Below are 21,177 nucleotides of genomic sequence, written 5' to 3'. Positions count from 1 at the left end.
TCTCTTCACCCTCCCCAATCTTCTTCTCTTCCCCCCATCTTCTTCTCTTCCCCCCCATCTTCTTCTCTTCCCCCCATCTTCTTCTCTTCCCCCCATCTTCTTCTCTTCCCCCCATCTTCTTCTCTTCCCCCCCATCTTCTTCTCTTCCCCCCATCTTCTTCTCTTCCCCCATCTTCTTCTCTTCCCCCCCCATCTTCCTCTCTTCACCCTCCCCAATCTTCTTCTCTTCCCCCCATCTTCTTCTCTTCCCCCCATCTTCTTCTCTTCCCCCCATCTTCTTTTCTTCCCCCCCATCTTCTTCTCTTCCCCCCATCTTCTTCTCTTCCCCCCCCATCTTCCTCTCTTCACCCTCCCCAATCTTCTTCTCTTCCCCCCATCTTCTTCTCTTCCCCCCAATCTTCTTCTCTTCCCCCCCATCTTCTTCTCTTCCCCCCATCTTCTTCTCTTCCCCCATCTTCTTCTCTTCCCCCCATCTTCTTCTCTTCCCCCCCATCTTCTTCTCTTCCCCCCCATCTTCTTCTCTTCCCCCCATCTTCTTCTCTTCCCCCCATCTTCTTCTCTTCCCCCCATCTTCTTCTCTTCCCCCATCTTCTTCTCTTCCCCCCCATCTTCTTCTCTTCCCCCATCTTCTTGTCTTCCCCCCCATCTTCTTCTCTTCCCCCCCATCTTCTTCTCTTCCCCCATCTTCTTCTTTCCCCCCTCTTCTTCTCTTCCCCCCCATCTTCTTCTCTTACCCCCATCTTCTTCTCTTCCCCCCTCTTCTTCTCTTCCCCCCCATCTTCTTCTCTTCCCCCATCTTCTTCTCTTCCCCCCTCTTCTTCTCTTCCCCCCCATCTTCTTCTCTTCCCCCCTCTTCTTCTCTTCCCCCCCATCTTCTTCTCTTCCCCCCATCTTCTTCTCTTCCCCCCCATCTTCTTCTCTTCCCATCTTCTTCTCTTCCCCCATCTTCTTCCCCCACCCATCTTCTTCTCTTCCCCATCTTCTTCTCTTCCCCCAACTTCTTCTCTTCCCCCATCTTCTTCTCTTCCCCCCAATCTTCTTCTCTTCCCCCCATCTTCTTCTCTTCCCCCATCTTCTTCTCTTCCCCCCTCTTCTTCTCTTCCCCCCCCATCTTCTTCCCCCCTCTTCTTCTCTTCCCCCCATCTTCTTCTCTTCCCCCATCTTCTTCTCTTCCCCCATCTTCTTCTCTTCCCCCCATCTTCTTCTCTTCCCCATCTTCTTCTCTTCCCCCATCTTCTTCTCTTCCCCCCCATCTTCTTCTCTTCCCCATCTTCTTCTCTTCCCCCAACTTCTTCTCTTCCCCATCTTCTTCTCTTCCCCCCATCTTCTTCTCTTCCCCATCTTCTTCTCTTCCCCAACTTCTTCTCTTCCCCCAATCTTCTTCTCTTCCCCCCATCTTCTTCTCTTCCCCCCATCTTCTTCTCTTCCCCCCATCTTCTTCTCTTCCCCATCTTCTTCTCTTCCCCCAACTTCTTCTCTTCCCCCAATCTTCTTCTCTTCCCCCCATCTTCTTCTCTTCCCCCCAATCTTCTTCTCTTCCCCCCCATCTTCTTCTCTTCCCCTCATCTCTTCTCTTCCCCATCTTCTTCCTCTTCCCCCCTCTTCTTCTCTTCCCCCCATCTTCTTCTCTTCCCCCCATCTTCTTCTCTTCCCCCATCTTCTTCTCTTCCCCCCATCTTCTTCTCTTCCCCCATCTTCTTCTCTTCCCCATCTTCTTCTCTTCCCCCAACTTCTTCTCTTCCCCCATCTTCTTCTCTTCCCCCCATCTTCTTCTTTCCCCCCATCTTCTTCTCTTCCCCATCTTCTTCTCTTCCCCCCCATCTTCTTCTCTTCCCCATCTTCTTCTCTTCCCCCAACTTCTTCTCTTCCCCATCTTCTTCTCTTCCCCCCATCTTCTTCTCTTCCCCCCCATCTTCTTCTCTTCCCCCCTCTTCTTCCTTCCCCCATCTTCTTCTCTTCCCCCATCTTCTTCTCTTCCCCCAACTTCTTCTCTTCCCCCAACTTCTTCTCTTCCCCCAACTTCTTCTCTTCCCCCCATCTTCTTCTCTTCCCCCATCTTCTTCTCTTCCCCCCCATCTTCTTCTCTTCCCCATCTTCTTCTCTTCCCCCAACTTCTTCTCTTCCCCCATCTTCTTCTCTTCCCCCCCATCTTCTTCTCTTCCCCCCCATCTTCTTCTCTTCCCCCCATCTTCTTCTCTTCCCCCATCTTCTTCTCTTCCCCCCATCTTCTTCTCTTCCCCCCATCTTCTTCTCTTCCCCCATCTTCTTCTCTTCCCCCAACTTCTTCTCTTCCCCCCATCTTCTTCTCTTCCCCCATCTTCTTCTCTTCCCCCCCATCTTCTTCTCTTCCCCATCTTCTTCTCTTCCCCCAACTTCTTCTCTTCCCCCAATCTTCTTCTCTTCCCCCATCTTCTTCTCTTCCCCCCAATCTTCTTCTCTTCCCCCATCTTCTTCTCTTCCCCCCATCTTCTTCTCTTCCCCCATCTTCTTCTCTTCCCCCCCATCTTCTTCTCTTCCCCCATCTTCTTCTCTTCCCCCCTCTTCTTCTCTTCCCCCCATCTTCTTCTCTTCCCCCATCTTCTTCTCTTCCCCCCTCTTCTTCTCTTCCCCCCCATCTTCTTCTCTTCCCCCATCTTCTTCTCTTCCCCCCCATCTTCTTCTCTTCCCCCATCTTCTTGTCTTCCCCCCCATCTTCTTCTCTTCCCCCCATCTTCTTCTCTTCCCCCATCTTCTTCTCTTCCCCCATCTTCTTCTCTTCCCCCCCATCTTCTTCTCTTCCCCCCCATCTTCTTCTCTTCCCCCCCATCTTCTTCTCTTCCCCCCATCTTCTTCTCTTCCCCCCCATCTTCTTCTCTTCCCCCCATCTTCTTCTCTTCCCCATCTTCTTCTCTTCCCCATCTTCTTCTCTTCCCCCATCTTCTTCTCTTCCCCCCATCTTCTTCTCTTCCCCCCAATCTTCTTCTCTTCCCCCCATCTTCTTCTCTTCCCCCCCATCTTCTTTTCTTCCCCCCCATCTTCTTCTCTTCTCCCCCCACCCCTTCTCCCTGGTGCTGCAGTAGGTGAGTAGAAATAATTTTTTATTTATTGAGTGATTTTTAATTTTTTTTAAAATTTTTAATTTTTTAATTTATTTGGATTGATTTATTGGTTTATTTATTGATGTATTTATCATTTATTATTGATGATGGCTCTTTATTTGTGAAAGTGAAGTGTTTAATGTTTGTAAAGCCCCCTCCCTCCCCCATCTCTCGTTCTCTATGCCTGATTTTCTAGGCAAGGTTTTTCTGAGCATACAAAAATGTACACTTCCTCCATTCTAAGTTTAGTTTGGAGTAAGTTTTTGCTGCCTAAACTTGCAAAACAGACATAAGTGGCTGGACACGCCCCCTTTTGATTAAAAAAAATCTGTTCTAAAATGAAACTGTTCTAACTCACTAGAACTGGAGCAAACTAAAGGCCGAGAATTGCAATTTCTAAGATACTCTGTTCTAAATTAGTTGCTCCAAAAATATAGGAGCAACTCAGGCCAAAACTTGACCTCATTCTTCCCGCATCTAACCTGTCCAGTCCCGTCAGAATCTTATACGTTTCTATGAGATCCCCTCTCATCCTTCTAAACTCCAGTGAATAAAGGCCCAGTTAATCCAGTCTCTCCTCATATGACAGTCCAGCCATCCCTGGAATTGGTCTGGTGAATCTTCGTTGCACTCCCTCAATAGCAAGAACGTCCTTCCTCAGATTAGGAGACCAAAACTGAACCCAATATTCCAGGTGAGGCCTCACTATGACCCTTTACAACTGCAGTAAGACCTCCCTGCTCCTATACTCAAATCTCCTAGCTATGAAGGCCAACATACCATTTACCTTCTTCACCACCTGCTGTACCTGCATGCCAATCTTCAATGACTGATGAACTATGACACTCAGGTCTCGTTGCACCTCCCCTTTTCCTAATCTGCCGCCATTCAGATAATATTCTGCCTTCCTGTTTTTGCCCCCAAAATGGATAACCTCACATTTATCCACATTAAACTGCATCTTCCATGCATTTGCCCACTCACCTAACCTGTCCAAGTCACCCTGCAGCCTCTTAGCGTCCCCCTTACAGCTCACACCGCCACCCAGTTTAGTGTCATCTGCAAACTTGGAGATATTACACTCAATTCCTTCACCCAAATCGTTAATGTTTATTGTAAAGAGCTGAGGTCCCAGCACTGAGCCCTGCGGCACCCCACTAGTCACTGCCTGCCATTCTGAAAGGGATCCATTTATCCCGACTCTCTGCTTCCTGTCTGCCAACCAGTTCTCTATCCATGTCAGTACATTATCCCCAATACCATGCACTTTGATTTTGCACACCAATCTCTTGTACGGGAACTTGTCAAAAGTCTTTTGAAAGTCCAAATACGCCACATCCACTGGTTCTCCCTTGTCCACTCTGCTAGTTACATCCTCAAAAATTTCCAGAAGATTCGTCAAGCATGATTTCCCTTTCATAAATCCATGCTGACTTGGACCGATTCTGTCACTGCTTTCCAAATGCGCTGCTATTTCATCCTTAATGATTGATTCCAACATTTTCCCCACTACTGATGTCAGGCTAACCGGTCTATAATTACCCATTTTCTCTCTCCCTCCTTTTTAAAAAAGTGATGTTACATTAGCTACCCTCCAGTCCATAGGAACTGATCCAGAGTCAATAGACTGTTGGAAAATGATCACCAATACATCCACTATTTCTAGGGCCACTTCCTTAATTATTCTGGGATGCAGACTATCAGGCCCCAGGAATTTATCGGCCTTCAATCCCATCAATTTCCCTGACACAATTTCCTGCCTAATAAGGATATCCTTCAGTTCCTCCTTCTCACAAGAACCACTGTCCCTTAGTACATTCGGAAGGTTATTTGTGTCTTCCTTCGTGATGACAGGACCGAAGTATTTGTTCAATTGGTTTGCCATTTCTTTGTTCCCCATTACAAATTCACCTGAATCTGACTGCAAGGGACCTACATTTGTCTTCACTAATCTTTTTCTCTTCACATATTTATAGAAGCTTTTGCAGTCAGTTTTTATGTTCCCTGCAAGCTTCCTCTCGTACTCTATTTTCCCCCTCTTAATTAAACCCTTAGTCCTCCTCTGTTGAATTCTAAATTTCTCCGAGTCCTCAGGTTTGTCACTTTTTCTAGCCAATTTATATGCCTCTTCCTTGGTTTTAATACTATCCTTAATTTCCCTTGTTAGCCACGGTTGAACCACCTTCCCTGTTTTATTTTTACTCCAAACAGGTATGTACAATTGCTGAAGTTCATCCATGTGATCTTTAAATGTTTGCCATTGCTTATCCACCGTCAACCCTTTAAGTATCCTTTGTCAGTCTATTCTAGCCAATTCACGCCTCATACCGTTGAAGTTACCTTTCCTTAAGTTCAGGACCCTAGTTTCCGAATTAACTGTGTCACTCTCCATCTTAATAAGGAATTCTACCATATTATGGTCACTCTTCCCCAAGGGGCCTTGCACAACAAGATTGCTAATTAGTCCTTTCTCATTACACATCACCCAGTCTAGGATGGCCAGCTCTCTTGTTGGTTCCTCGACATATTGGTCGAGAAAAGCATCCCTAATACACTCCAGGAAATGCACCTCCACCGCATTGCTATCAGTTTGGTTCGCCCAATCAATATGTAGATTAAAGTCACCCATGATAACTGCTGTACCTTTATTGCACACATCCCTTATTTCTTGTTTGATGCCATCCCCAACCTCACTACTACTGTTTGGTGGTCTGTACACAACTCCCACTAACGTTTTCTGCCCTTTGGTATTCCGCAGCTCCACCAATACCGATTCCACAACATCCAGGCTAATGTCCCTCCTTACTGTTGCATTAATTTTCTCTTTAACCAGCAACGCCACCCTGCCTCCTTTTCCTCTCTGCCTATCCTTCCTAAATGTTGAATACCCCTGGATGTTGAGTGCCCAGCCTTGGTCACCCTGGAGCCATGTCTCCGTGATGCCAATTACATCATATCCGTTAACTGCTGTCTGAGCAGTTAATTTGTCCACCTTATTATGAATACTCCTCGCATTGAGGCACAGAGCCTTCAGGCTTGTCTTTTTAACACACTTTGCCCCTTTAGAATTTTGCTGTAATGTAGCCCTTTTTGTTTTTTGCCTTGGGTTTCTCTGCCCTCCACTTTTACTATTCTCCTTTCTATCTTTTGCTTCTGCCTCCATTTTATTTCCCTCTGTCTCCCTGCATAGGTTTCCATCCCCCTGCCATGTTAGTTTAACTCCTCCCCAACAGCACTAGCAAACACTCCCCCTAGGACATTGGTTCCCGTCCTGCCCGGGTGCAGACCATCCAATTTGTACTGGTCCCACCTCCTCCAGAACCGGTTCCAATGTCCCAGAAATTTGAAACCCTCCCTTCTGCACCACTCCTCAAGCCACGTATTCATCTGGGCTATCCTGCGACTCCTACTCTGACTCACTAAAAAACAAAACACTCTCTAACGACGTGATGGGATAGCCTTCTTATTTAATAATTATAAGTAAGGCCTGCCAGATTAATTCTCGCTGTAACAGGCATTATAGTTTGTATTAAGTTTGTTCAGAACTCATTGAGAGAGACATTTGTCTTGGATGGTTGCGCAAAATGTGCGATAGGGAATTGGAGCTATTGAAATCAATGATAAACAAAATCAGGTGGTGTGTAAAACAGGATGCCAAGTCACTGTTGCCCATTTTCTGCTACCACCCGAAACCCACTTCACCCCCATTGTATTTTGTACCTCTGAACATGCTGGAATTATGGAAGGAATTGTAAGGCAGAATATTTATTATGTATGACTTTTGGTTTGCTGAGAATTTTCTGTTTTCTAACTGTCTGATATTTGATCATTGTAGTATCACTGTCTTGATGAAAATAACGGTGGTGAATAAAACTTGTTTTTAACCACCAAATCTAATGGAACTAGAGAAGGAGAGAGAGAGGGGAAGGAAAGGTAACAGATACAGAAATACAATGTAAATAATCTCTGCCTAAGTCACTCTCTGGCATTTGCGGGTTATTATAATTGGATACTAAATTTTCACTAAGACATTCTCATGTGCCTTCTTATAAACACCAGCCCATGGCTCACTGATGATTACTGAGGGAAGTGTAATTTAGTTCCTGCTAGTGGACTACTCCTCCACCTAGTAACCAACCGATGTAATGCAACTGCTGATGTAAACACAATAAAAGGGTCATGTGACAACATGATGACAGTTTCTGTTGGAGCCTTCTTGTACAGTGTGTTTGTTATTGATGTTGTAAGAATATATCACATTGGTGAACATTGATAGGATCATTGGATTCCCCAGCTGAAATTTTTGTTAGTGGATGATCCAGAGAACCGACAGAGAGATTTTGAGAGGTTCTTTGTTTTGCAGAACATCTAAAAATCCAAGGTAAATTACAAGCACACTTGGCTGAACTGCCAGAGTCCAGATTGTTGAGCCTATGGGAATAATAGGGTGCTTGGGTGAGTTCCATCGCAACCGAAAGACTTTCGGAGCATATGTGGAGTGGCTAGAAATGTTTTTCTCCACGAATAGTATCGTCGAAGTCCCCGATGAAAACTAACCGGGTGGTTTTAGAAAGAAAACCGTCTATTTTATTGACTGAAGTAGGTCCCGAGGTGTATGAAACTGAAAAATCTGCTTGTTCCCTTCAAGTCAAAGAACACGCCACTGATGGAGATTCTAGCCAAGTTAGAACAGCATGACCTGAGCCCCTGGAATTTGCTGAAAGTTATCGTTTTGGCATATGAGATCAATTGAACGACGAGGGTATCAGTGAGTACATTGTAGCTTTAAAAAAGCTACCTATTCACTGTCATTTCGGAAACTTTCAGGACCGACCATTGCATGACCGCTTTGTGGGATGAAAAATGAAGCAATCAGAAGAAAGTTGTTGACAACCCCTAACTTGACTTTTGATTTCGCTTGTCCATGGATATGGCTGACCAGTACTCCCAAGAATTTCGCACAATTTCCAGTCATCAGACAACTGAGATGAATCACCTGCAGGTTAAAAGTAAAAGGCAGTTGGGTCCCAAGGCCTCAGTAACAGTACATTGAAGTCATGCTATTGGTGCCTGGGAAAACACATTGCTCAAAGCTGTCTACATGTGAAGGCAGAGTGTTTCATCTGCAAGAAAACTGGGCATCTTGCAAAGGCATGCGGACTGAAGAGTAAACTGACTTTTAATGCTAGAAGTAGAAATCGCCAGAGACTACATAGCATTGAAGAGAAGTAACAGGATGAGGAGGACCTGCAGATACAAGTCATCAGGAGTACGAGGGTATCTAACAATGATTTGCAATGTATCATCATCTAAGTAGATGTTGCAGGAACCAGCATACCCATGGAAATCAACACTGGTGCATCCATGAGCGTAGTATCGGAATCGCTATGTCTCGACAAGTTGCGTGATTTTCCACGGGAGAAATCGAAGAAAGAGTTGCGAGGCTACTCAGGAGAGCAAATCCTGTTGTAGGACATATCACTATACCAGTGAAATATAAAGATGAGTTTCAGAGCTTGCCTCTCACAGTAGTGATAGGAGACAAGCCTGCCTCGAAAGGTAGAAATTGGTTGAGATCACTAAAGCTGGATTGGAATGAGATTTTTCGTGTTGAAACGAGATTTGTATCCGAAGGTGTTCCACGAAACAGGCAATCCGATCCAAGACTTCAAGGTGAATATCAGAGTACAGAAGGACGCTAGACTGATTTACTGCAAGCCACGTCCTGTACCATACGCATGCAAGGAGAAAGTTGAGCAAGAACTTAAAAGACTAGAAACTGAGGACATTATCTCCAAGGTAGATCTAAGTAATTGGGCTACACCCATTGTTGTTGTACCTAAGTCCGATGGTAAGGTAAGGTTGTGGTGACTATAGAGTAACCGTAAATCAGGTTAGAGAGGGTAATCTACCCAATACATTGCCAACTGTAGAAGATTTGTTCACAATGCTGACAGGTGGCCAGATCATCTCAAAGTTAGATCTGACAAATGCCTACTTACTACTTGAGCTACATGAGGAGTCCAAGTCATGCATGACTATAAATACTCATCTAGGCCTATATCAATTTAATAGGCTACCATTTGGAATGTCTTCCACCCCCGCCATATTCCAAGGGGTGATGAACCAAATTTTGCAAGGCCTTCAATGGGTAGTATGTTATTTAGATGACATTCTCATTTCAGCACCAAACTGGCAAATCCATAATAACATATTGAATGAAGTGCTCAAATGGCTAGAAAATACAGAGTACGAGTGACTGCTCATAAGTGTGTTATTGCAAAACTCAGTGGAGTACTTAGGGCACAGAATAAACATTGATAGTTTATGTCCAAGCAAGGAAAAGCTAGATGCAATCAGAACTGCACCCACTCCCAAGAATGTCACTGAACTTCGATCATCTTTGGGTCTTTTGAACTATTATGGGAAGTTCCTACCAAATTTGGCAACTGTGCTACATCCACTCAATGAGCTGTTGAAAAAACAGGTCCATTGGAAGTGGTCAGAAGAATGCGACGCAGCATTCAAAGAATAAAAGCCAGTTGGTAGAGAGTACCATGTTAGTTCACTATGAAGTATCTAAGGAGATCAAGCTAACATGTGATGCCTCTCTGTATGAGTTGGGGCAGTGATCTCTCATGTACTACATAGTGGGGAGGAGAGACCGGTAGCTTTTTATTTTATACACCTCAATCAAGTCTCCCCTCAGCCTCCTCTGTTCCAAAGAAAAACAACGCAGCCTATCCAATCTTTCCTCATAGCTAAAATTCTCCAGTCCTTGCAAAATCCTGGTAAATCTCCTTTGTACCCTCTAAGAATAAAAGTGTTTATTAATGATAAAATTGATTCTGTGTATTTATAAATGTTACAAGTGTAGATTATACGGAAAGGCTGCAGTGTTGAAACAAAATGGAAGCTCACAGATCTCCAGGATGGTTTTTGTGTATTGTGTTAATTGGAAAGCAATTAACCTAATCAAGAGATGGCTGGGCCAGTGCAACAGCCACATGTGTGAAGAGAGCCAATAATGAACTGCCCTGGAACCAAGATCCAACCCTGGGGCTTGCTAAGGAACAATGGACTTAAGGAATATAAAAACACAAGCCAGAGATTACTCTGTCTCTCCTTCTCTCCTGGACACACAGCAAGATCTCCCGCTCAAAGACCAGCTGAAACAGCAAGCCATGTGTTCAGCCAGCCAGCCAGAGAAAAGTGACGTATACCTTTTTATAAATTATTATTGTAACATTGTATCTGTTGTAACTAGTAGACGATTGCTGGTAATTGTGCATGTGTGTGTGTTTTAATAAACTGTTCCGAGTTGTTTTAAAAGAATCAGTCTCACTGTCAATTTAATGCCAGAGATTTAGAAATCTTACAAATCGAGAATGTGGGCATCTGGTGAGACAGCTTTTTGATGATTCTTTTGAACAATTGGAAATTTAGGGAGTTGCGATTCCAACCTGTGTTGCAAAGCAGAACTTATAAACGATTAAACGGATCGGGAGAAATTGCGTCTTAAGGCGCAGTCATCTCGATAGTTGGAACTGTTTAAGTGGGGCCCACCAGTAGTTATATTCAAAAGACATAGGATGAAGGGATCGGTCATGAACAGAAAGCCAACACTGTTTACAATATACATAGATGACCTAGAGGAGGGGACAGAGTGTAGTGCAACAAGATTAGTGGGAAAGTGGGTTGTGTAGAGGACACAGAGAGGCTGCAAGGAGATTTGGATAGGTTAAGCGAATGGGCTAAGGTTTGGCAGATGGAATACAATGTCGGAAAGTGTGAGGTCATCCACCTTGGGAAAAAAACAGTAAAAGGGAATATTATTTGAATGGGGAGAAATTACAACATGCTGTGGTGCAGAGGGACCTGGGGGTCCTTGTGCATGAATCCCAAAAAGGTTAGTTTGCAGGTGCAGCAGGTAATCAGGAAGGCAAATGGAATGTTGGCCTTCATTGCGAAAGGGATGGAGTACAAAAGCAGGGAGGTGTTGCTGCAACTGTATAAGGTATTGGTAAGGCCGCACCTGGAATACTGCGTGCAGTTTTGGTCACCTTACTTAAGGAAGGATATACTAGCTTTGGAAGGGGTACAGAGACGATTCACTAGGCTGATTTCAGAAATGAGGGGTTTACCTTATGATGATAGATTGAGTGGACTGGGTCTTTACTCCTTGGAGTTCAGAAGGATGAGGGGTGATCTTATAGAAACATTTAAAATCATGAAAGGGATAGACAAGATAGAGGCAGAGAGGTTGTTTCCATTGGTGGGGGAGACTAGAACTAGGGGGTACAGCCTCAAAATACGGAGGAGCCAATTTAAAACCGAGTTGAGAAAGAATTTCTTCTCCCAGAGGGTTGTGAATCTGTGGAATTCTCTGCCCAAGGAAGCAGTTGAGGCTGGCTCATTGAATGTTTTCAAGTCAAAGATAGATAGATTTTTAAGCAATAAGGGAATTAAGGGTTACGGGGAGAGGGCGGGTAAGTGGAGCTGAGTCCACGACCAGATCAGCCATGATCTTATTGAATGGCGGAGCAGGCTCGAGGGGCTAGATGGCCTACTCCTGTTCCTAATTCTTATGTTCTTATGTTCTTAAAAGAAATGTTGAGATAGTTTATCAGGAGAAGTTGTTCAAAAAGTTCTCGATACGAGACTTAGAAGAGGTGCAGCACAGGCACACCTCCACAAGGGTCAACCTGCATCCTTCGGAGAGATGGTGAAACTTATCCAGGAGAGAGTAGATAAGGGAGAGCAAAGGCCAAAATGGACAAACAGTCTCGTGGCATTCAGTGCATTTTATTGTGCCCAGAGAGATGAGGAATTAATGAGGCAGGACGCCAAAGTGATACAAGATTTGAAAGAATTGCAAGTAAAAGAGATTCAACTAAAAGAAAGAGAGCATGAAGGTATAAAACAACAAAAGGAATAAGGCCTCCAACCAGTTAAAAGAGGGAGAAATACAGCATTTAAGACAAGAAATTGGTCAATTAAACTACAGTATTAGGCAATTAGAAAGAGGGGCCGAACAGGCAGCTTCATTGCTACAGCAACAAAGCCTCTTAAATTTAAATGCCATAGCAGCCTTGTTGAAGCAAATGAAAACAAATTAGAGCTAAAAAAAATATAAATTGGAAAACTTGAGGCTCCAGCAAGAGATAGAAGATGCTAGGGGAGCATTAAGGAAAGTAATTTACCACATAGAGAGGCAGATCAAAGTGGTAAGGCTGAAAAGTAAGTTAGGGGAGCAAAAGGCCCTGGTATCCGCAGTAACACGGGGAGCTATAGCAGAGACAGCAGAAGGGGACAAGGGGGAGACTGAGTGGGAGGACGAAGGCAGTCAGTATAATCCCCAGGAGGGTGGTGTAGGATGGGATACCTTGGAGACACAAGAGCCAATCATAGCCGTAGTAACCACTTCTTTATGATGTAATACGCACCATCATATCACCAGCAAACATATTGACTCATGGCCCATATCTGGTGCTGACGCTACGGCGTGTAGCCACGAGTTGGGACCCATTAATGAAGGGGACGACCCACTGGAAGTTAATAGGAGATGGGCAAATTTCAGGAGGGTTCACCCTGAATTGGAAGAGAGAGACTTAACATGAGTCCTCTTCTTGGCCTGTTCCACTTGCCTAAAAGATAATCTGCCAGACGCAATCCTCCAGCCTGGCGTAGCGGCTGATGCACTCATGACCGAGATCCTAAACCATTTAGGGATCCAAAACTTGAACTTAGTGGCTCTACTTAATCAGACCAAGCAGCGCCCAGAAGGAAGCCCTAGAGCCTTCAGTAATCGTCTATATGATATCAATCAACATATGCAGAACCAGGTACCTGCAAATGCTACAGTAGGAAAGAATCAGGAACAATTTAAATCGATGTTTCGAACCCAACTCCACCCTTTAGTTAAAACCACCCTGGGCATAGCCATGAGGCCCACCAATCAATGGACAGATATAGAGACCAGCGCTCAAATAGCCTGGGAGATGGTAAAAGACCAGTTAAAGCTGAAGTCACCACCCACTGCAAATAAACCAGTGTCAATGGTGGAGGGATCTTGAAACTACCCTTTTAAGGGACAGTGCTTTAAGTGTAAGAAGATAAGCCACCTAGCAATAGACTGCAGCAGACCCAGACCAACACCGAACTACGATGCAATGCATAGATACCTCCCGAGTGATGAATCCAAACCCTCTGGACAGATCAACGATTGGATCAATTGATAAATAACCCTTATACAAACGCAACGGGGAGGATGCAAAATCATTTACCGGTGAACGTAATCGCCGATGCACACTCATTAGAGAGACCCATTCAAGGACCGACCCTGTGACAGGGTTCAGCCCCCAAAGATTGGTTGGCAGTGGGGTTCCGACGTGATGGTAGTGGGAGACCAGTAGTCCTTGTTGTCTTAAAAGGGGGCAGGCAGCAGATTATGCTTATCGATACTGGCTCAGCCGTTACCATCATCCACACCCCATATCCTGAACGGCATGCAGCGGCGGGCAAGGGTTATACGACCCTTAAAGGGTTTAACGCTGATACAACCACCGCATATACAGGGAAGGCCACTGAATTTCAGTTGGGAGGCTTCACCTGTAAGGTCCCAGCACCGATGCTGATGACCACCCCCGACGGAAGGGGAATTTTAGGGACTGATGTATTGGATCAGTACGGCACAATGATAGATTATAATCAGGACTGTGTTTGGATGGGACTGAGAGATAAGGCAGGAGTGATAGAAATTTCAGATGCTCACTCAGTTTTTGCTATTAAAAAGCCATCTGAATATGACCCTACAGGGAGCGAAAATGAAGCTGTGGCAAAACTAATTCAGGAACACCTAGCAGTGTTTGCCACATGCAAGCACAACTGTGGAAAAATGGCGAGGAATCTATTGAGGGACTTCACCACTCATTCACTAAACAGTACCCCATCCCAAGGGAGAGTCACCCTGACATCCGAGACACCATAAAATCCCTAGTCGAACAGGGTGTTCTTAGGACAGGCATTTTCACAACTAATTCACCCACATGGCCGGTTAAAAAGCCTGATAGCCGCTGGCGACTGACTATTGATTACAGAAAGTTAAATTCTGTAACGACAGCCTGCTCACAGGTAGTAAGAAACATAGAAAATAGGTGCAGGAGTAGGCCATTCAGCCCTTCTAGCCTGCACCACCATTCAATGAGTTCATGACTGAACATGCAACTTCAGTACCCCATTCCTGCTTTCTCGCCATACCCCTTGATTTCCCTAGTAGTAAGGATTACATCTAACTCCTTTTTGAATATATTTAGTGAATTGGCCTCCACAACTTTCTGTGGTAGAGAATTCCACAGGTTCACCACTCTCTGGGTTAAGAAGTTTCTCCTCATCTCGGTCCTAAATGGCTTACCCCTTATCCTTAGACTGTGACCCCTGGTTCTGGACTTCCCCAACATTGGGAACATTCTTCCTGCATCTAACCTGTCTAAACCCATCAGAATTTTAAACGTTTCTATGAGGTCCCCTCTCATTCTTCTGAACTCCAGTGAATACAAGCCCAGTTGATCCAGTCTTTCTTGATAGGTCAGTCCGCCATCCCGGGAATCAGTCTGGTGAACCTTCGCTGCACTCCCTCAATAGCAAGAATGTCCTTTCTCAGGTTAGGAGACCAAAACTGTACACAATACTCCAGATGTGGCCTCACCAAGGCCCTGTACAACTGCAGCAACACCTCCCTGCCCCTGTACTCAAATCCCCTCGCTATGAAGACCAACATGCCATTTGCTTTCTTAACCGCCTGCTGTACCTGCATGCCAACCTACAATGACTGATGTACCATGACACCCAGGTCTCGTTGCACCTCCCCTTTTTCTAATCTGTCACCATTCAGATAATAGTCTGTCTCTCTGTTTTTACCACCAAAGTGGATAACCTCACATTTATCCACATTATACTTCATCTGCCATGCATTTGCCCACTCACCTAACCTATCCAGGTCGCTCTGCAGCCTCATAGCATCCTCCTCGCAGCTCACACTGCCACCCAACTTAGTGTCATCCGCAAATTTGTAAATACTACATTTAATCCCCTCGTCTAAATCATTAATGTACAATGTAAACAGCTGGGGCCCCAGCACAGAACCTTGCGGTACCCCACTAGTCACTACCTGCCATTCTGAAAAGTACCCATTTACTCCTACTCTTTGCCTCCTGTCAGACAACCAGTTCTCAATCCATGTCAGCACACTACCCCCAATCCCATGTGCTTTAACTTTGCACATTAATCTCTTGTGTGGGACCTTGTCGAAAGCCTTCTGAAAGTCCAAATATACCACATCAACTGGTTCTCCCTTATCCACTCTACTGGAAACATCCTCAAAAAAATTCCAGAAGATTTGTCAAGCATGATTTCCCTTTCACAAATCCATGCTGACTTGGACCTATCATGTCACCTCTTTCCAAATGCGCTGCTATGACATCCTTAATAATTGATTCCATCATTTTACCCATGACCGATGTCAGGCTGACCGGTCTATAATTCCCTGTTTTCTCTCTCCCTCCTTTTTTAAAAAGTGGGGTTACATTGGCTACCCTCCACTCAATAGGAACTGATCCAGAGTCAATGGAATGTTGGAAAATGACTGTCAATGCATCCGCTATTTCCAAGGCCACCTCCTTAAGTACTCTGGGATGCAGTCCATCAGGCCCTGGGGATTTATCGGCCTTCAATCCCATCAATTTCCCCAACATAATTTCCCGACTAATAAGGATTTCCCTCAGTTCCTCCTCCTTACTAGACTCTCTGACCCCTTTTATATCCGGAAGGTTGTTAGTGTCCTCCTTAGTGAATACCGAACCAAAGTACTTGTTCAATTGGTCTGCCATTTCTTTGTTCCGCGTTATGACTTTCCCTGATTCTGACTGCAGGGGACCTACGTTTGTCTTTACTAACCTTTTTCTCTTTACATATCTATAGAAGCTTTTGCAGTCCGTCTTAATGTTCACTTCAAGCTTCTTCTCGTACTCCATTTTCCCTGCCCTAATCAAACCCTTTGTCCTCCTCTGCTGAGTTCTAAATTTCTCCCAGTCTCCGGGTTCACTGCTATTTCTGGCCAATTTGTCTGCCACTTCCTTGGCTTTAATACTATCCCTGATTTCCCTTGATAGCCACGGTTGAGCCACCTTCCCTTTTCTATTTTTACGCCAGATAGGAATGTACAATTGTTGTAGTTCATCCATGCGGTCTCTAAATGTCTGCCATCCACAGTCAACCCCTTAAGTATCATTCGCCAATCTATCCTAGCCAATTCACGCCTCATATCTTCAGAGTTACCCTTCTTTAAGTTCTGGACCATGGTCTCTGAATTAACTGTTTCATTCTCCATCCTAATGCAGAATTCCACCATATTATGATCACTCTTCCCCAAGGGGCCTCGCACAACGAGATTGCTAATTAATCCTCTCTCATTACACAACACCCAGTCTAAGAAGGCCTCGCCCCTAGTTGGTTCCTCGACATATTGGTCTAGAAAACCATCCCTTATGCACTCCAGGAAATCCTCCTCCACCGTATTGTTTCCAGTTTGGTTAGTCCAATCTATGTGCATATTAAAGTCACCCATTATAACTGCTGCACCCTTATTGCATGCACTCCTAAGTTCCTGTTTGATGCCCTCCCTAACATTACTACTACTGTTTGGAGTGCACAACTCCCACTTACATTTTTTGCCGTTTGGTGTTCTGCAGCTCTACCCATATAGATTCCACATCATCCAAGCTAATGTCCTTCCTAACTATTGCATTAATCTCCTCTTTAACCAGCAATGCTACCCCACATCCTTTTCCTTTTATTCTATCCTTCCTGAATGTTGAATACTCCTGGATGTTGAGTTCCCAGCCCTGATCATCCTGGAGCCACGTCTCCGTAATCCCAATCACATCATATTTGTTAACATCTATTTGCACAGTTAATTCATCCACCTTATTACCGATACTCCTTGCATTAAGACACAAAGCCTTCAGGCTTGTTTTTTTAACACCCTTTGTCCTTTTAGAATTTTGCTGTACAGTGGCCCTTTTTGTTCTTTGCTTTGGGTTTCTCTGCCCTCCACTTTTTCTCATCTCCTTTTTGTCTTTTGCTTTTGTCTTCTTTTTGTTTCCCTCTGTCTCCCTGCATTGGTTCCCATCCCCCTGCCATATTAGTTTAACTCTTCCCCAACAGCACTAGCAAACAGTCCCCCTAGGACATTGGTTCTGGTCCTGCCCAGGTGCAGACCGTCCGGTTTGTACTGGTCCCACCTCCCCCAGAACCGGTTCCAATGCCCCAGGAATTTGAATCCTTCCCTGCTGCACCACTGCTGAAGCCACGTATTCATCTGCGCTATCCTGCAATTCCTACTCTGACTAGCACGTGGCACTGGTAGCAATCCCGAGATTACTACTTTTGAGGTCCTACTTTTTAATTTAGCTTCTAGCCCCTTAAATTCGTTTCGTAGGACCTCATCCCTTTTTTTACCTATGTCGTTGGTACCAATGTGCACCACGACAACTGGCTGTTCTTCCTCCCTTTTTAGAATGTCCTGCACCCACTCCAAGACATCCTTGACCCTTGCACCAGGGAGGCAACTTACCATCCTGGAGTCTCGGTTGTGGCCGCAGAAACACCTATCTTTTCCCCTTACAATTGAATCCCCTATCACTATCGCTCTCCCACTCTTTTTCCTGCCCTCCTGTGCAACAGAGCCAGCCATGGTGCCATGAACTTGGCTGCTGCTGCCCTCCCCTGATGAGTCATCCCCCTCAACAGTACTCAAAGCAATGTATCTGTTTTGCAGGGGGTTGACCACAGGGGACCCCTGCACTACCTTCCTTGCACTACTCTTCCTGCTGGTCTTCCATTCCCTATCTGGCTGTGGACCCTTCACCTGCAGTATGGCCAACTCGCTACACGTGCTACTCACGTCATTCTCAGCATCGTGGATGCTCCAGAGTGAATCCACCCTCAGCTCCAACTCCGCAACGCGGTCCGTCAGGAGCTGGAGGCGGATACACTTCCCGAACACGTAGTCGTCAGGGACACTGGAGTCGTCCCTGAGTTCCCACATGGTACAGGAGGAGCATAACACGTGACCGAGCTGTCCTGCCATGACTTAACCCTTAGATAGGCAACAACAATGCTAAAGTTTACTCACTGTTTTGGATGAGAAAAAAGAAAAACTACTCACCAATCACCAGCCAATCACTTACCCCCTTGGCTGTGATGTCACCTTTCTGTTTCCTTCTACTTCTTTTTTGCCTTCTCCCTGTAGCTGCACAAGTACGCCTTTTATAGGCCTCACCAACGAACTCCCGACGCCTCTCCACGCACCTCTCGCCGACGCTGGGCCCCGGACTCCCTGCTGTGCCTTTTATAGGCCTCACCAACAAACTCCCGACGCCTCTCCACGCACCTCTCGCCGACGCTGGGCCTCGGACTCCCTGCTGTGCCTTTTATCGGCCTCACCAACAAACTCCCGACGCCTCTCCATGCACCTCTCGCCAACGCTCCCACCATATTATCTCAAATTCCTGCTGGTTCCAAGTACTTCTCGACCCTTGACATCGCCAATGGATTCTGGAGTATCCCTGTTAAGAGGGAAGACCTGTACAAATTTGTGTTCACATTTGAGGACCAGAGCTACACCTGGACATACCTGCCTCAGGGTTTCCACAATGCCCCTACGATATTCCACAAAAGAATGGCTGCAATTTTAAAAGACTTTTCCCACCCTATCTGTTTGCTGCAGTACGTAGACGACCTACTGCTGGCAACCGACAGCAGGAAGGAACATCTATCCCTTTTGCATGAACTTTTGACATTGTTGACTCAGGTGAATCCCCGCAAGGCTCAATTAGTAAAAGAATGGGTCACCTTTCTAGGAATGTCCATTTCTCCAGAGGGATCATCCCCCAACTCTCACAAGGTAGAGATAATGCAGCGACTGCCATTACCCACTTCCAAAACAGCCCTACGTATCATTCTTGGGTTTGGTGGGGTACCAAAGGAACATTATCTGCAAAGCCCATGTATGATTTAATAAAACTGCAGGGTAATGACATACGCCCGGCATGGACTGATGCCCACATCCAGTCTGTGGCTAAATTAAAAACTGCAGCGATACAGGCCGCATGTCTGATCCCTCCTGATCCCACACAGCCTTTCCATTTGGAGGTCAGGGCCACAGATCAAAGACTCACTGCAGTTCTGTGCCAAATGCGAGCTGATCGACTACAGCCCATTGCATATGCGTCTTGAATCCTGCAGGGGGCAGAAAAGACATATACCGCATGCGAGCACCACCTACTGGCCATCTTCTGGTCGGTACGTCACTTTATCTTTATTACTGGGTTATAGGCTACAATCCTACACAACGGACACACACCTCTGAAACTACTGATGAAACTGGAGATTCACTAGTTTCCTCGCAGCGCCTCAGCAAATGGACATTGGAATTTATGGAAAGAGACATTGATACCATTTCCAAACCCACCACATTGCTGCCACAATTTCTGATCTATAGCAACATAGAATTATAGAAAATAGACCATTCGGCCCTTCGAGCCTGCACCACCATTCAATATGATCATGGCTGATCAGGCAACTTCAGTACCTCCCATTCTTTCGATCCATATCCCTTGATCCTTTTAGCCGTAAGGGCCACATCTAACTCCCTTTTGAATATATCTAACGAACTGGCCTCACAACCTTCTGTGGTAGAGTATTCCACAGGTTCACAATTCTCTGAGTGAAGAAGTTTCTCCTCATCTCGGTCCTACATGGTTTACCCCTTATCCTTAGATTGTGTCCCCTGGTTCTGGACTTCTCCAACATCGGAAACATTCTTCCTGCATCTAACCTGTCCAATCCCGTCAGAATTTTATATGTTTCTATGAGGTCCCCTTTCATTCTTCTAAATTTCAGTGAATACAAGCCTAGTCGATCCAGTCTATCTTCATATGTCAGTCCTGCCATCCTGGGAATCAGTCCGGTGAACCTTCACTGCACTCCCTCAAAGGCAAGAATATCCTTCCTCGAATTAGGAGACCAAAACTGTACACAATATTCAAGGTATGGCCTCACCAAGGTCCTGTACAACTGCAGTAAGACCTCCCTGCTCCGAGACTCAAATCCTCTCGCTATGAAGGCCAATATGCCATTTGCCTTCTTCACCGCCTGCTGTACCTGCATGCCAACTTTCAATGACTGATGTACCATGACACCCAGGTCTCATTGCACCTCCCCTTTTCCTAATCTGTCACCATTCAAATAATATTCTGCTTTCCTATTTTTGCCACCAAAGTGGATAACCTCACATTTATCCACATTATACTGCATCTGCCATGTATTTGCCCACTCACCTAACCTGTCCAAGTCAACCTGCAACCTGTTAGCTTCCTCCTCACAGCTCACACTGCCACCCAACTTAGTGTCATCTGCAAACTTGGAGATATTACATTCAATTCCTTCGTCCAAATCATTAATGTATATTGTAAATGGCTGGGGTCCCAGCACTGAACCCTCGGTACCCCACTGGTCACTGCCTGCCATTCTGAAAAGGATCTGTTTATTCCTACTCTTTGCTTCCTGTCTGCCAATTAGTTCTCTATCCACATCAATACATTACCCCCAATACCATAGTTTTGCACACTAATCTCTTGTGTGGGACCTTGTCAAAAGCCTTTTGAAAGTCCAAATTCACCACATCCACTGAGTCTCCCTTGTCCACTCTACTAGTTACATCCTCAAAAAATTCTAGAAGATTTGTCAAGCATGATTTCCCTTTCATAAATCCATGCTGACTTGGACCGATCCTGTCACTGCTTTCCAAATGCGCTCCTATTACATCTTTAATAATTGATTCCAACATTTTTCCCACTACCGATGTCAGGCTAATAATTCCCTGTTTCCTCTCTGCCTCTCACATGAATGTCTGTTACCCCTGATTAACTTTGAAACCCATCTTGTGCAGAAAGAGCCCATACAGGGTGCCCCAGATGTCTATATCGATGGGTCCTCATATCACATTGAAGGATCCCCTCACACACCGGGTATGCTGTGG

This window comes from Pristiophorus japonicus, chromosome 10, assembly GCF_044704955.1.
Source record: "Pristiophorus japonicus isolate sPriJap1 chromosome 10, sPriJap1.hap1, whole genome shotgun sequence".
Classification (NCBI taxonomy): domain Eukaryota; kingdom Metazoa; phylum Chordata; class Chondrichthyes; family Pristiophoridae; genus Pristiophorus; species Pristiophorus japonicus.
The sequence above is the reverse complement of the archived record's forward strand: the minus strand, read 5'-3'. Positions refer to the sequence as shown.